Genomic DNA, 15978 nt, shown 5'->3' on the forward strand with positions numbered 1-15978 from the left:
TCTTGACTTGCTGCTGCTGGAGAAGTTAAACACCCATGCCTCTTTCAAGTACCTCATGAGCCCAAACTCTGTTAGAGTGCAAGGTTTATGTGAAATCAACTGTGAACCCATTCAGAATCGTACAATACTGTTAGTTATAGCATTTTTCCAGTAAAGCAAGAAGGAATTCTTTACATGCTGAAGAAACCACATGAAAGACTGTTTCAGAAAATAACTTTTACTGCTCTAATCCTTGGGAATTAACAATGATTTCTCTTTGATTGTGCAAATTCGTAAGAATATACTCACTAGCTCAGACAGGAGCGTTCAAACCCTGGCTCATGGGCTAGATAGATCTGGCCCACAGGGCCATGTCATCCAGCTTACAGGGCTACCCAAAGGTCTGGAAATTTGGCAGTGGAGGTGCGATGGGCATGTAAATTGCTGATCCCTTGCTGCCAAATTCTGGATCCAGGAGGAGCCTTATGAGATGGATCATGTGGCCCTGAGTGCAGGGTCAAGCTAGTGTGCTGGATCACATGCAGCTCTGTATGTAGGCTTGGCAGAATTCAATTTTTATTTTTCTATAATTTTGACAGTTAAAATCTATGTTTATTTTAAAGCTTTGTTCTGATTTTCATCAATTTTTGTCCATTTAGATTTTCAGGATTGCACGAAATTAGGGACATGGGGGGTAGGCAATTTAGTAATGAAAGTATACAGTTAAAAGCCTTAAAACATCACATGTTGAAATATATAAAAGTAAATATCCATAAATCAATAAAGTACACCTGCTTTAAATCATTCTGTTCATTCATCAGGAAAGAGCCAAGTGGGCAGGGATCAGAAGAGGAGGCCAGTGGCACTCTGGAGCTCTGGGAACATGGGGAGAGGCCGTGGCCATGCAGCCTAGGGCAAGAAGCTACCCCCCACTCTCTGCTGCCCCTTAGGGGGTGAACCCCGCCTGGTGGGCACCAGTGGAGGGGTGACCTGGCCCCTTGACAGTCATGGACTCCTGCCCCTCTGGGCAGCATGGGAGCAGTGGCTGGTCCCTGAGGGCACCCCTGCATACCCTGCCCTGAACACGCAGGGGCCAGGCTGGGCAGGAGCTCTGGGAACATGGGAAGAGGCAGCATAATCAGGGCAGGGGTGTGTGGGGGTGCTCCCAGGGCTCAGCCTCTGTACCCACACTGCCCAGAGGGGCAGGAGGCTGTGGCTGTCAAAGGTCTGGGCCACCCCTCTGTTGGTGCCTGCCAGGTAGGGTTTGTCCTCTAAGGGGCCGCAAGGAGTGGGGAGCTACTTCCCACCCTGGGCTTGGTGGCCACTGCCTTTCCCCATATTCCCAGAGCTCCTGCCCAGCCCAGCCCAGCCCCTGCATGACTGGGGCAGAGCCCAAACTCCTTCTGAGCCCAGCCTGGCCTCTATATGATCAGGGCAGGGACCAAACTCCCAGTGAGCCCCCATCACACAGGAGTCAGCCCTGGCTCACCAGGAGCTTGGCACCTGATCCCCAGTTGGGCCCTGGGCAGAGTGAGCCACTCCAAGCCCCCTTCCCAGCACAGCTTCCAACACCCACAGTGGCTGCCCTTACTGCTGCCAGAGAAGCAGTGTGCAGACAACACAGCTAAGCCCCCTTCCCCAACCCAGCCTGCAGAAGCTGCTGTGTGTTTGGGTGCTCATGCCTGCCCACTCCCTGCCCCAGATTTCCTTACCCCCATCCCAATTTTTTTTTTACATCTGCTTTACATCTGATTATGTGAGTGATAGGTGAATCTGCTGTTTATCAATGTTTATCAATCACATTTGAATCCTGCCAAGCCTACCTTTATGCCAGCCCTGCACAGGATTCAGCCCACAGACAAATCTATGCCACTTATCTGGCCTGTGGGCCAGAATAATGACCACACTGATCTAAACCAATAAGTCCGATTAGTGTCTGTTCCTGTTACCTGCCTGAGGACATTCCTAATAAGTAAATAAGAAAGGCAAATAACATTTTTAACTGTCCTGGGAATGATCAAGTCCCAAAATACTGCTTGTGACTCCTGTACAGAAAAAACAATTTTGGTGCCAAGAGCTAAGCTCGATTTCAGGCTCCTACGAATTCTTGGTGTGACCTCAAGCAAGCTATAATCTCTATTCACTCAGTTTCTTATCAATAGCATAACTCCAATGCTTTCTTGTCTTGTCTTGTCTTGAGTTCAAACTCCCCAGGTTGGGGACTGCATCTTGCTAATGCTTAATCGCTACACAGTCCAATCTTAGCAGGTGGTATACTAACATAAATAAATGCTGAGAAGCATTAAACCTTCAAATTCTATGATCTTCTCCATCTTTGTATCATTTCTGCTTGTATAGTGGCATCATTCAGCTGTTTTAACTTAAGGGAAGTATGATTCCGTGCGTGAAATCTAGATGAGGAGGTATTACTGGAAAGTGAAATGACCCATTTTAGACAGGAAGGAAACATAAAACAATCCTTGTAGGCCAGAGCCTCAAGTGCATTTAAGTCAGCTCCATTGTATGTCCTCTCTTATTTCTGTGGCTCGTGATTGCAACTATCCAGTAAGTCCTCGCCCAGTCTCCTGTTAGAGCAATAATGTTAACAAAATTCTTTTGCAATAGGGCAGTTGGTGCACACAATGGGCAATTTAACCTTAAGGAAGCTCTAGATTTCCCCATTATACAATGCCATTTTATAAACTGGCTACTTCAAGTTGCATCTGCCATAAAACTTGGCTTATAAACTTTAGTTTATAGAAAAAGCTCAATAATCACTCATTGTTTGTTAGAACTGAAGTAATAGGTCAAAAAATAAGAGATGATTTATGGCATGTCAGTTGTTTTACAGTAACCACTTTTATGTGTCTACCCCAATTCAGCAATAGCTAGAAGCTAACCTAGGCCTGCTTACCCGTGAATGAAACAGAAATTGCAAGAGAATTAAGTCATTCTGACTAAGAGAGAGGTGGCTGCTCTGATTTAGCTTTCTTTTGCTGCAAGACAAGAACACAGACATGCAGCTAGCATAGCACAACTGATGCTCAGTAAGTCATTTTAACTTCTTAAGGCTATGAACAGACATTCAAAAAGCCTGAGCCTGAACTGATTCAATCTTTGCAGGTTAGTCTAACCTAGCTAGGATGAACCAGTTTGTAACTGGACAGACATTCTCTCTGGACGGAGGAAATTCAGGCACATACCTGCAGTAGCTCAGGCTAGAGCAGCCCTCCCTTTCCTTCATAACAATCATAGAATCATAGAGCTGGAAGGGACCCCAAAGGATCATCGGGTCCAGCCCCCTGCATAAGCAAGAAAGACATCTGGGGTCAGACAGCTCCAGCCAGGTGACCGTCCAGTCTTCTCTTGAAGACTTCTAAGGTAGATAATTGCACCACCTCTGGGGGACCTTGTTCCATAGTCTGGACACCCTAGATGTAAAGAAGTTTCTCCTAATGTTCAGCCTGAAACTATCTTCCAGGAGTTTGTAGCTGTTGTTTCTAGTTTTCCCCCAGCGTGCCCTGGTGAACAGTTGTTCACTGAGCCCCTGATATACGCCTCTGATATAGCAGTAAGCCGTAATCAGGTCCCCTCTCAGCCTTCTTTTCTTTAGGTTGAAATGTCTGAAATCCCTCAGCCTCTCCTCATATGGCTTGCCATGCAAGCTTCTGATCATGCAGGTGGCCCTGCTCTGGACCCTCTTGAGCTTTTAGCAGGTGCCCAGAACTGGATGCAGTACTCCAGCTGCAGCCACACCAGTGTTGAGTAAAGTGGGACAGACATTCTCTCTGACTCCTTTGGATTTACTGGAGATGCAACACTGAGCTGAGTGAGGGTATGGCCAGGCCCCATCAGGACTCTCTGATTAGGGAGGGGTGTAAACCCCCACCCTACCTGCACCATCCTAGCCTTTTCCCTGCTGGCTACTCAAGGGGCAGTAGTGTTGCCAGACCCCAGCCCTCTGCTAGCACTTTGAGGCACAGGGGTGTGTGCAGTGCACGCATGTGTTAATGATACGGAGCTTTTCAATCTCCTTCTCCCTGCTTCTTTATACTGTCTGCAGCAAACTAACGGGAGCAAGCCAGCTGATAACAGCATTTATCATCTCATCAGCAAAATAGTAGCCTCTCTCCATTAGTTCAAACTCATCTTAAACAGCTTAACAACTGACCTGTTGATTAGCTCCAAAAAGCCCTATGCGATTACTGTTCTGCCTGCCTGTCCCAGTGAAATTGGAGACACTCACACACAGACACCTCTCAGCATTAGCTAGCATACCACATGCCTAGGGTCTGTGGGGCTAGGGCCTGTGCTGTGAGAGATAGGAGGGGGGGGGGTCCCTGTTTGTCCAGCAAGCAGCAAGGGGGGGGGTGTTGAGCAGGGGGATGCCAGGCAAACCCTGCTGTACCTGCAATCTATGCCAGAGCTCCAGCCCGGGAGCAGAGGGGAGGGGCCAGCTCTGCTGTGAAGCAGAGGGCCCTGCCCAGCCCAGAGAGCATGCCGGGAAGCTGGGGGTGTCTGGTTTATTTTAAACCAGCAAGGGATCTGGGACAGACATTGCATAAACTGGTTTGAGCCAAATCAGTTAAGTCTAATACTACATTCAACCAGGTTTATCTCAAACTGGTTTCAGCCATTTTCAGGCTGGTTTATGTGCACGGAACATCTATTCTGTTACAGGTTTAAACCAGTTTCTGATCACTTAAACTGGTTTATGTGTAATGTCTGTCCCTAGCCTAAGAGTGCAAAAGCTGTTTTTTACCCTAACAGAAAGGTGGTTTGGAGACCAGAGAGCAGTCATGCTGTCAAAGCACAAGCGTTGCAATATGCAGTTCTGTGGGTGCTCTGTTGCCCAGTACAATTCACTGCCTTGAGTTAGGCAGCCACATTCCACATATGCTGCATGGGTAAAGTTGGGTATTTATGGATGAGACCCTAAGGCACTCTACACTGCAGGGGAACTGCCCTGCCTAGCAAGGAAAATGTGTCAAATGCTTTGGCCCTGTCTCTCATAGGTAGGTGGGTGCCATACTTGCGCCCCTCCCTTTGGCCTATCCCATCTCAGTTTCCAGCTATTGACATGCTCCTGGAGGTAGGTATCTTTCTCACAAAACCTGTCTCTTTAGACCAGCTGTTGGGACACTCACTTGGGAGGTGAGAAACTTCTTTGCAAATTAGAAAAGCTAAATGCAGGCCTCTGACAGCATAGAAAAGTATCCTGACTAGCAGCAACTCTGATGCTGTTGGTGGTTCTATTGCACCTAGTGGAAGAAGTTATATACAGGCAGTCTTTGGACTTAGAACACAATTGGTTCCTGAAAACTGTGTCTTAAGTTGAAACATTGTAAATCAGAACCAATTTTCTCATAAGAAACAATGTTATAAATGGGGGATTGGTTCCTGTACCAAGGCCTGATACCCTGTTTTCACTAAAAATACCCCAGAATTTTGTATTCGATCAATTATAGATGAGTAATATAGCTACATTGGTGTATTATATTGTAAATAGCAATCATATTGATTTGGAAGGACTTCTTTGAGGTGACTTTGCTGGACTTTTTGAAAGGCTCTTGGTTGGACTTTTTGAAGGGCTCTTGGCTGGAGTCTTCTCAGGAGCCTTGGCTGCAGGTTTTTCTGGAGTCTTGGTTGCTTTCTTAAAGAAAGTGTCCAAGGAAGTTTGGACAGATGTTCTCCAGCGAGATGAGGGATGCAGCGAACTTGTTCACTGGCGTAGTGTCGCATCAGATCAAGCATTGGAAAGTTGAAACTGACGTCATAAAGTTGAAACAGGTTGTCAATTTATAAACACTGTACATGCAAAATGGGGTAACTTGAAATGTTGTAAGTCAAGGACTGCCTGTACTCAGCAAAGCAGAGACCTGAGGCTACATGTCTCCCTCTCTTGGCTCCCTGGGAGCACTGGGGAAGGCTCTGGGAAGTGCTTAACCTGTGGTGTTGTGACCACAGAATTGTACTAAGGAATCAGTAAGATGCAGGTTCAAACCCCACTAGAGGTAAGTGGAAGTGCCTAGAACCCAAGTTTCCTGACTCTTTGGTGAATGCCCTAATCAGTTAGGTCTCTGTGCTAAGAGATGGGAGGGCCCTTCTCTGTCTAACACCTTTATTCATGAGTTTCGGGGGGGGGGGGGGAGGGTTACATTCTTGGGATTTAGATGCACTTATGTGTCCCAAATTGGTGCATGTACATAGCTGTGTACCTGCCTAGCTAGTGCAAAGCCTACTGTGCATGCTTGGTGTATGCTTGTATGCTTAAGCATCCACAAAATAGGAGAAATAGAATCACAAACTTTGTGTAAGTTCCAAAAGCACCACTTGCATAACTAAAAAGCTGCCATTTAGGTGCACAAGGGGAAGTAAAGTTCTTTCCTCAGATTTAGCTGTGAGTGTTTGCATTTATATATAGATATAGGGAGAAAAGGACTCTAGAGGACTGAACTTTTTGGAGAGGTAGTATGAACATATCTATAGTGCACTGGACTGGGACTAAAACCCTGATGTCAGCCAAGCTCCTGGCCTCCTACGTGACCTTGGATAAATAGTGTCTATTTCTCATTGCCTGTACTTCCCCTCAACGCCCACTCCCCTCCAGTTGGTTTAGATCAGAGGTTCCCAAACATTTTCTTATTGCGTACCTGCTTCCAGATTTACCAGCTGACTGTGTACCCCTACCAGCATATGTTTTATATGTTAACCCGGTACATGCTAATTCTTATGATAATGAAAATTAACTACACCAGTACACAATTTCTCTTATTTGCCTCCCAGAGATGTCTTGTGTACCCCCAGGAGTGCACAGTCTGAGAACCCATAGTTTAGACTATAAACTCTTTGGGCATGCACTGTCTCTTACTATGTATATATTCAGTGTCATAGTGACTAGTAACCTCTTCAGCAATTATTATGATATAAACAAGAAAGAGCTATAATCTACTATCAAGTAAGTACAACTGGAACAGCCTCCTGTACCCTGTGTGTCTGGTGTTCTCACAAATTATGTTTTTTTCTCATCATCGCTCAGTGAGCTCACTGCTGGCATTCTTGGCTGACATTTCATGCTTACCCATGAGACATCAAAGCAAACAAAATGATAATCAAACAAAATCCAGATCACTCGAGTGCAGTTGCCCTTCTTTTCCTTTCCTGTCACCTCACATTTTGTGGGGGTTGCTGCTGTTACTTACTCATTGTGGTCTTTGTGCCAGAGAGACGGTCTCTGCTCAGAGATCTATAAAGTGCCTGTCTCGGTGACCCTAAATAATTATTAAGGTAGCAAGTAACAGCACTCTTAAGGTTCCTCAGGCTGAAAGATTATATTTATTCTTGTAGAATCCCCCATTTCACTGATGTAAGCTCTCTCTGGAATGGATATAATCTTTCAATTCAGTAGCTGAATTACTATTATTGTTTACTATAGAAAGTCTTGTAGGCATTTTCCATTCCTGGCATAAGTTCTCTGAAGCCTTTTCTTTCTACTATTCATTTTTAGTCCTGAATTTTTTAAGAACTCTTTTCACTACATTGTCTTCCAATCTCATCACCTGTTCTGTAATGAATGAATTATTGCACAAAATCCCATTGGTTTTTAATGGCATCTGCATTTGTTTGTTGTCATTTTAGGATGTTTCAGGGGGTAGAATTTGGTCGGGACGAGCTCTGACAAGTAGTCTATGCACAACAAGCTGGCCACAAGCTAGCAGAGAGCAGATTTAGACTGGACATTAGGAAGAACTTCTTCACAGTTAGAGTGGCCAGGGTCTGGATCGGGCTCCCAAGGGAGGTGGTGCTCTCCCCTACCCTGGGGGTCTTCAAGAGGAGGTTAGACGAGTATCTAGCTGGGGTCATCTAGACCCAGCACTCTTTCCTGCTTATGCAGGGGGTCAGACTTGATGATCTATTGAGGTCCCTTCCGACCCTAACATCTATGAATCTATGAATCTATGAACAATGTTGTGAGGTGAAAATGCTTTCATTTACAGTAGCACAAATGAAACAACTGCATTGACTATAGTAGAATTACTCTGGATTTACATTGAGGTAGTTTATCTAGCCCTACATTTAGTCAAACTCATCACAAACTCAAAGGGAGAACCACTATAAAGGGCGCATTATTTAAAAGCAGTTTTCTTTTTTAGGACTCTCATACTGCCATTTTAACACTGCTTATGGTGTAGAGTGCATTTACTGTCTATATACTTGCAATATAGATCTGTTTTGTTACCTGTCATTATTGTTTGTTAACATTAATTGCTTCCCGGGGCATTCAGAACCTGCCTTCCATTTATAATGCCACAGAGTATAACTTTAAAATGCTATATAATATATTAATAATGCCTGAAGCTTCAAGGGATGGGACAGGGTCTGTGGAGGGGGAATATAGTTAGGCTAAATATAATTCCTCGTTGAAACTTAAGCAGGACACCAAGATTACCACCCTTCATCTTGTGAAAACTATCATGGGATCTTTAAACCTTGGCTGTGCCCTCTTAAAGTCTCTTCCAGACGAATGACAGCTAAGCAGAAGCATAGCCCTTCACACCATGTTAAATAGACACCCAGAGTAAACCTCACAACAGTTTAAACAGCTGTGTAAAATATAACCTAATACCATGGGGTTTCTTGTGCCTGTGCCCACAGTGCATCTTCCTGCCCTGTCTCAAAAATATCCAGTAACTTCTTGCCAAAGACACATGGGCATGTCACTGACAATACATAGATTGTTATCCATCCACTTTGGTGACAGCTAAAAAGAAAGAAGCAAATGATCTTTCATTATTATTATTACAACCTACTGAACCATATGTTCATAACTGACCAGGCCTCTGTGGATAGATCTTTTCTCATCTTCAAAGCATGCTTATAAATAGCTGCCTGCATTCCTGTCTCAATGAGGTATGTCATTGCTTTGCAATTGCAGTAGTTGATATGTTGAGCCTGGCAGTCTCTGAACCATTGGAAGGAGTAAGTTGTTTTAAAAAATAATTTTCTATCAGCAAAGCAAAAAGCTCAGTGCCAAAGACTTCATGCCACTCGAGTATGAAGGCCAGATTGTGCCATCTTGATCTGGGGCACCCACTACTCACAGCTGTCCCCTACCTCTGCAGAAAGGATATCAATTTGGGATGCTCTCAGCATACATTCTTTATCCTGTTCCAAGAACCACAGAGTATCCTGTGAAGAGTCTTGTATCAGGGCAGTGGGAAGGAGTAGGCAGGAAGGAATAAGGGAAACTTCCCACTCATCATGTTCTTCCACAAGAAAGATAACACCCTTCATCTCTGCTGCAGTGATCTGGGAATTCCCCACAAAGGGACGTATGCATTGGTGTCCACATCAAGAAAAGGCAAGTGAGCACACAATGCAAAGAGAGATCAAAGAGATGTCAGCAAAACTTACATTAATGGGGGATTTTACCTGTCTAAATATAGGTTGGGCAAATAGCTTACAGAGTCCAGTTCTTAATACTTGAATTACTTCTCAGAATACTTATTCTAGAACATCCCGGGGTAAAGATGTTCTTGATTTCATAAACAGGAGATAATTCCAAAAGTGCCACTAAATAAGACACCACAATTCCTTGTTCCTGCAGCCCTCTCAATGTTTTCTAAGACCCCATTCTCTCTGGGTACTGCTTCATTCCTCTGGCTCTGCATGGGCTCTTCTGCTTTATGTCAACTGTCAGCTTTGTTCCTTCAGTTGAGTCTCCTTGGTGTTCCCCCATAACACTCCAGGCTTCTGGGCTTGAAAGCCCTTGCTGCCTTTTCCCATGCCCGTCTGAAATTCTGTGCTCCCTTCCAGCCCCCAATGTGCACTGCCAATTTCTCTAGGCCCGTCATTCTTCATTATATTTAACATTATATTATGCCACAAGTTAGACATCTTGCATCTAAAATCCCTTGTCTTGTGAAAGTCAGTTGCAAAACTCATTAATTTCAATGTGGCTAGGATGTCACTCAGAGTGATCACATCCAGATTTTGATTTGAACTCGTTTTTGTAAAATGAATTTGAGAGTGTTCAGATGTTTGCAACTTCAAAGCAAGCCTTGTTCCCTTGATACCAACATAATTTTTTGTTTTCAATATTATATTAACATCAATACAGTTGTTTTCCACTGAATGTGGTCCAAGAACTAACTTTGTACAAATAAAGTGCTTTTCTGCTCTTTTTTCTCCACTATGATTAGAAACCTGAGCCACATATTCCTTTCTAGTATTCAAGCATTGTATATACCATTTATAATCCAAGAAGAAAGCTCATTTTACAAACTAATTTTTGTTCTTATTTGGAAAACATCCAGTAAGCCTGAATTCTGAGGACACTTACTGCAAAAATTGATTTAATTTTTTAAAATGTCCCTTTCTGAGTATTAGAATCAACCTGTACCACAGGAAAATCTCAGCCTTTTTTCTCTCATCTGTTTTTTTTCTCATCTGTTTCTCTCATGGACAACATGACTGGATGGGTGGAAGAGAGGGGTGAGAAGGGGCAGAATGAGAACTTTGTTGTTAATTAGGAGCATTGTGCTTGACAGATAAGACCTTTGTCACAGGGCTGTAGGTCCCTGAGCAGTCTGTACTCCATAGACACACCGTAGCATGAGCTTGAAGAGTACTTGGAAAGGTAGCTAGTGGAAAATCAGTAGCACATTGGGAGTGCACTTACACTAACTGCTTATTCTAGTTGCTGGTAGATCTTCTATATTGCTGAAGTCTTGCTAAAGTTAATGTTGCTAGACAGAAAACAATGATTAACTGACAGATATGCAAATAGCTGTATAACAGAACCAATACTAGTTACATAACCGGTCCAGTAACAGGGTAAAGCTGAGGTGTCCAAATAAAGCAAACTTGACCAGTAAATCCACACTAGGTTTCACTGTGGACAGTAAGATTTTTGCCAAATAGCCTATGACACTGAACAATATGCTGTTATATTACACATTCTCAATACAGTAAAGGTGTTGTACCATACCTGCTCCTCTAGAAACTTCGTTCCTCTCTAGAAAGCGGATTCTATAACACTCTGTGTATTGAATCCAAGAAGTTTGCCTTGCATGTGTAACTAATGGTCTGTCATAGAAATGAATATGAAATCACATGTGGCCCAAAATTAAGTGCCTCCTTCACAGAGACATCAGCCACTTGTCTGATGGGCACCATCTTCTGGGCAGCAGTACTCAGGCTTTGAATAGGAGGAGGAATACAGAACCACATGGGGCAACCGTCCTCAGAGCACTTTATAGGGAAACCTGCTTATCCTAATGGGAGCAACGCTTGCAGTTTCAGGAGCTAATAAAACACATGCTCACAGGCAATAAAAAAAGAAGCGTAATAAAAGCACACCACCCAGCATAGCTTTGAACTAGGATGTTAGAAAGTGACTAGGAGGCTACCATTTAAAACAAAAAAACCCCAAAACAAGTTGGTTAGATATGCTGTTGTAATTAGATTAATTATATAAAGATGGTCATTTCCAAGGAGCCTTCAGAATGCTGAGATGTCAGTCTTAAGTGTGCAGATGTTGACTGACTTGTAGATAGTAAAGCCCATTGCCCTGGTGGGATAGAAAATGCACAAAGCAATGACAAGATGGGATCTCTGCATAAGGTTGATGTTATAGATCTTGCTTTGAACATGGCATGCCATTGCCCAGGATGCAGCTTCTGTTCTCTGTTGCTGCTTCCAAGGGGGTGTCAGCTCCTACTGCAACACAGTTTGAGTAGACAGACAGCAAATGCAAATAGATTACCTTTATTTACCATCAATTGGATGATCAAGCTGGCCAATAGAGGGGATAGGTTTGAGGGTACATAGATCCAAAGGTTTTCATACATTTTGCATCTTTTATATATACAGGGATACATAGTTTACAACTGGATTAACTATCATACACACTGGTTACCAAATCACATTAGTGAGCAGATGTGTGCTAAGCCTGGTCACCTAGTTGAGTGGTATCTAGTACCTAAACTGAAGGTGGTATCTTAATTTCTTAAATCTTGGTGTACCATCATTTTAATTTCTTTGTTATAATTCTGTTATCCTGTCCAAAACTAAGAAACCAGGCAGACAGGGCTTATCACTACCCTAAACCTCTTTAATTCTTCACAGCCATATATCAGATTGCTATAGTTTGTACTAGCAGTTGCAGCCCACCCTCAATCAATCAATCCCGCGTGCTCTGTCTTCATGCGGTTTTCCTGATTTTACCCTTCAAAGTCTGTCCAACAAAATGTGAATTCTTGTATTTGGAGGCTTGGACTCAGGTGCTTCTGAGAAGGGCAGCACCAGGCAATCCTGTCTTGTACAAGAGTCTTGTCATGGTGGGGAATTATGAAATGCCAAAAAAGAAATTGCAATAGTGAACCAGGAAGAGAAGGTGACAATGATAGCACCCAGGAAAGGGAGGAAAAAGCATATTTTGGAAATTGCTAATTACGTTTCAGTGCTGCTGGTCTTAAGGAAGGGTTTTTGTTTTGAAACACCTATAAAAACACTAAAGGTAAATTTCCCAGAAAATTTCTAGGCAGTTTGTTTAAGAATAAGTCTGAGTATTTTCCAAAACTAATCTTGCTCTTATTTTGAACAAAAACTATATTAGACACAATTCCATTCCACTGATTTACATCTTTTTTTATTAATGGAGGCTGGAAAAAATTGCAGCTGCAAAAAAGGAACTTCTGACTTCCTAGAAAGTCAAATCATTAATGTTGTTTCAGCTTTTGTGTATAAGATTAACATCAGATTGATGTATAAGGTTGAATGAACCACAAACCAGATGTTTGGGTAGCCACTGAGCCCAGTGGAAAAATTCCATGTTGATCATTTTGAGGTAGGTCCAGTCATCCTGTGGCTCTGTCAGATGCTAAAATCTGGACTTTGTAAATGAAATGTGGTTTTTAAAAATGCTATTTCTGGAGACTAATGAGAGTTTCAGGAATTTTATTTTATTTTCCAGCATAGATGTTCTCATCCTAACTGCCATATCTTAAAATCAATTATTCTAACATACTTTAGATCACTAATTAATCAGAGATGGTGCAACCCTGGAATTTTTCTGGTGATGTTACTATCATTGTGTTTTTTCCTGTGGACTGCATTCAGAGACAGGATGTAGCATGTTGATGGGACTATGAACATGGGAAGAGATGGTTAACTGATGAATAACAGCCATTTTTTTCCCATTTCAGTTTTAGCCACTAGAACTCCAAGGAGATTTTGATTTAAACAATGGATAATGATTGGAATTAGCTAAAAGCAAGTCCTCACCGGTGAAACACCTAGACATAACAGTGATTTAGTTTATTCAACTTTTCTATTACTGTGATACCTTCAGATTATTTACCACCAGTTAAAAACAACTAAAGGCTGTTCTCGGTGTTGCTTTCTGTGGCATAGACTGTGCAGCTATGTTTCTTTTTAACCACCACACTTAAATACTTAACTTTTTTTATAACAATACATAATTTGTCCAAGTTCACCATGTTTCCTTCTCTGCCAGGTGGTGGTGTCACTTAATTTCTGTTCCTACTTAGCTGAGAAGCATCACAACAATAAATCATTCTTTCTCTGGATCATCTGAAAGTGCCTTAGGCCTGGGCCCTCTGTAACAGTGGTTCTCAACCTTTTTTGTACCAGCATTCATTTGTAAACATTGGTGGCCAGTCCTGACCCAGTGCCCCTCACTTTAGACCTACTGCCTCCCGCCCCCAGACTCCATCCTTTGGTATGTCGGTCAAGGAGGGTTGCAGGGGTAGGGGGTGGCAATCAGCCCCTTGCAGGCTGGCAGACTTCCAGCCTGCAAGGGAAAAGCCACAGTTTCCCATGTTTTTCTCCTTTAAGGGAGAATCCATTTTTAAATTTTGTTGATCCATTTTTAAAGTTTGTCTGCAACCCTTTCATATATTCTTGCAACCCACTTTTGGGTCACAAACCATGGGTTAAGAAATGCTACTCTATATGCCATCAAGACTATTATCCTGAGTTTGTTTACTTTATCCTTTTATTAGAATGTGGATAGTTAATTGTATAGTTAATTAAAATGTGGGAGTTAATTGTATAGCAAGGTGACCAGCATTGAGGCAAACAGACTTGCAATGTACATTGATACTGGTGGTGTAGGCTTTCACTGAGCACCCAAGGTAGAGTGGTGGGGGGAATACCATTCTGCCTACCCCACTTGTTCCTGGCCTCCCAGATACACTGCTTGGTGTGGTGCTACACTGCACGGCTCCTGTGGCTGGGCAGAAGCATCTCAGGGGTTTCTGCACCACAGCAAACGTTCCTTGGGGGAAGGTCAAGGAGCACAGTTCTACTTGCTCGCTCACCTCCCACCTGCCAGATGCACCGAGTGGTATGGCACTGCCCTGAGAGGTTTAGTATGGCTTAGTAGGGCCACCATAGAGCTTCCCCTGCCATGCAAAGACTACCAGCAAGAGTGATCCCTAGCATCCCCTCATAGTTGGTGTACCCCTACTTACACTACTGGTTGATACCGTTAGATTGCTAACAATAGATCCTTTGACCCTGTGTTCCAGGTTTCCCAGATTCAGGTGGCCCAAGGTTGTGTCTGGCACTGTTTCAGCTGCAGAACTGGTCATGAGAATTAATGAAATTGAAAATACTGGTTTGTTTACCAAACTTTTAATAATATGCTACACTGCAGACACCAGGGTATTGTTTCTCATTTTAAAGGCCAAATATGGTTGCTGCTCATCTAGTAAATTAATAAATAAAGGAGCTTTGACAATGATTTTTTTTTCCATTAGCCAGTGTAGTAATGATTGGAGATTGGATTCAAAATGAGATCCTTAATCAGATCAGGAATTCTTTGTAATCTGGTTTGAGAATCCATATCAACAGTGGAAACACATGACACAAGATATAATATTCCATTAAGCCATTAAGAATCAGCAGTAGCATACCTAGAACAGTTGGCATTTTTACACGTGCTCTGGGGCACGGTGCCACGTGCTTTAGTTAGTGAGCTGCACTAATTAAAAGCTCCTGCACATCACATGTATCAGCATCCCCATGCTGAAAAAAATGGTGGCAAGGTGCCTTGAACTAAAGCTCATGAATGTGTTTTATTTCACAGTGCCCTGCCACCATTTTTTCAGTGCTGGGACTCACGGGGACGCTGATACAAGTGACATGGAAGTCTGCTGGAGCATGTCAGTTTCCGTGCTCCGGCACACTCGATTAATCAAGTCTGATCTGACATGCTGGATTTCCAGTGCGTTGGATCAGGCTCCCCACACATCTGTTGGAGCCCAGTGTCTTGGAAGTACACTGATAGATAATAATGCATAATTAGACCCATAACAAGGACTTCAAAATAGAGATTTTAAAGCATGTGTGATTCTCTCCCTAGCAATACCTAAGGCAGGGGTGGCCCAAGTCTGGTCTGCGGGCTGGATCAGGCCTGAAGTGGACTCCATTTCCCCATGATCCGCTGCCCACATGCCCCAGGCAGGGGAGTGCAGGCAGCAGATCACAGCTCTGCCCTGGCTCTGGACCTTGCTGTCACCACCTCAAAACCCTAGCCCCAGCCCCAAAGCAGCTCCCCACCCAGCCACACGCCCTGCCAGCACTGCTGAGACTGATCTCCATGGAAACCCTGGTCCCGTGCTGTCATTGCCCTGCCACTACTGGGATCTCCATGGAAACTGGCCACAGTGATACAAATGGGCTGCTGGGAAATGAAGTCCGGCCACCAGCTGGATCTGCCATTTTGCACACCTCAACCTCAGGTGTTCTTGCTATATCTTCAGTTGGGGATAATCTTCTAAAGCTCCTCCTTCAGCTACAAGACTCACAGGCACCATATGGAAAATTTTTGCTCAGATATAAGCAAGTTTGATCCTGGGTGAATTTGGTCTTGTGAGTCCATGGGCAACTGGTGCCACCTGACTCAGGCGGGGTCCATGCCCCCCCAGTGGCTAGTCAGAAGGCCAATCTTGCTGACTGGGGAGGGGGGGG

This window comes from Alligator mississippiensis, chromosome 4 (assembly GCF_030867095.1).
Source record: "Alligator mississippiensis isolate rAllMis1 chromosome 4, rAllMis1, whole genome shotgun sequence".
NCBI classification, from domain to species: domain Eukaryota; kingdom Metazoa; phylum Chordata; order Crocodylia; family Alligatoridae; genus Alligator; species Alligator mississippiensis.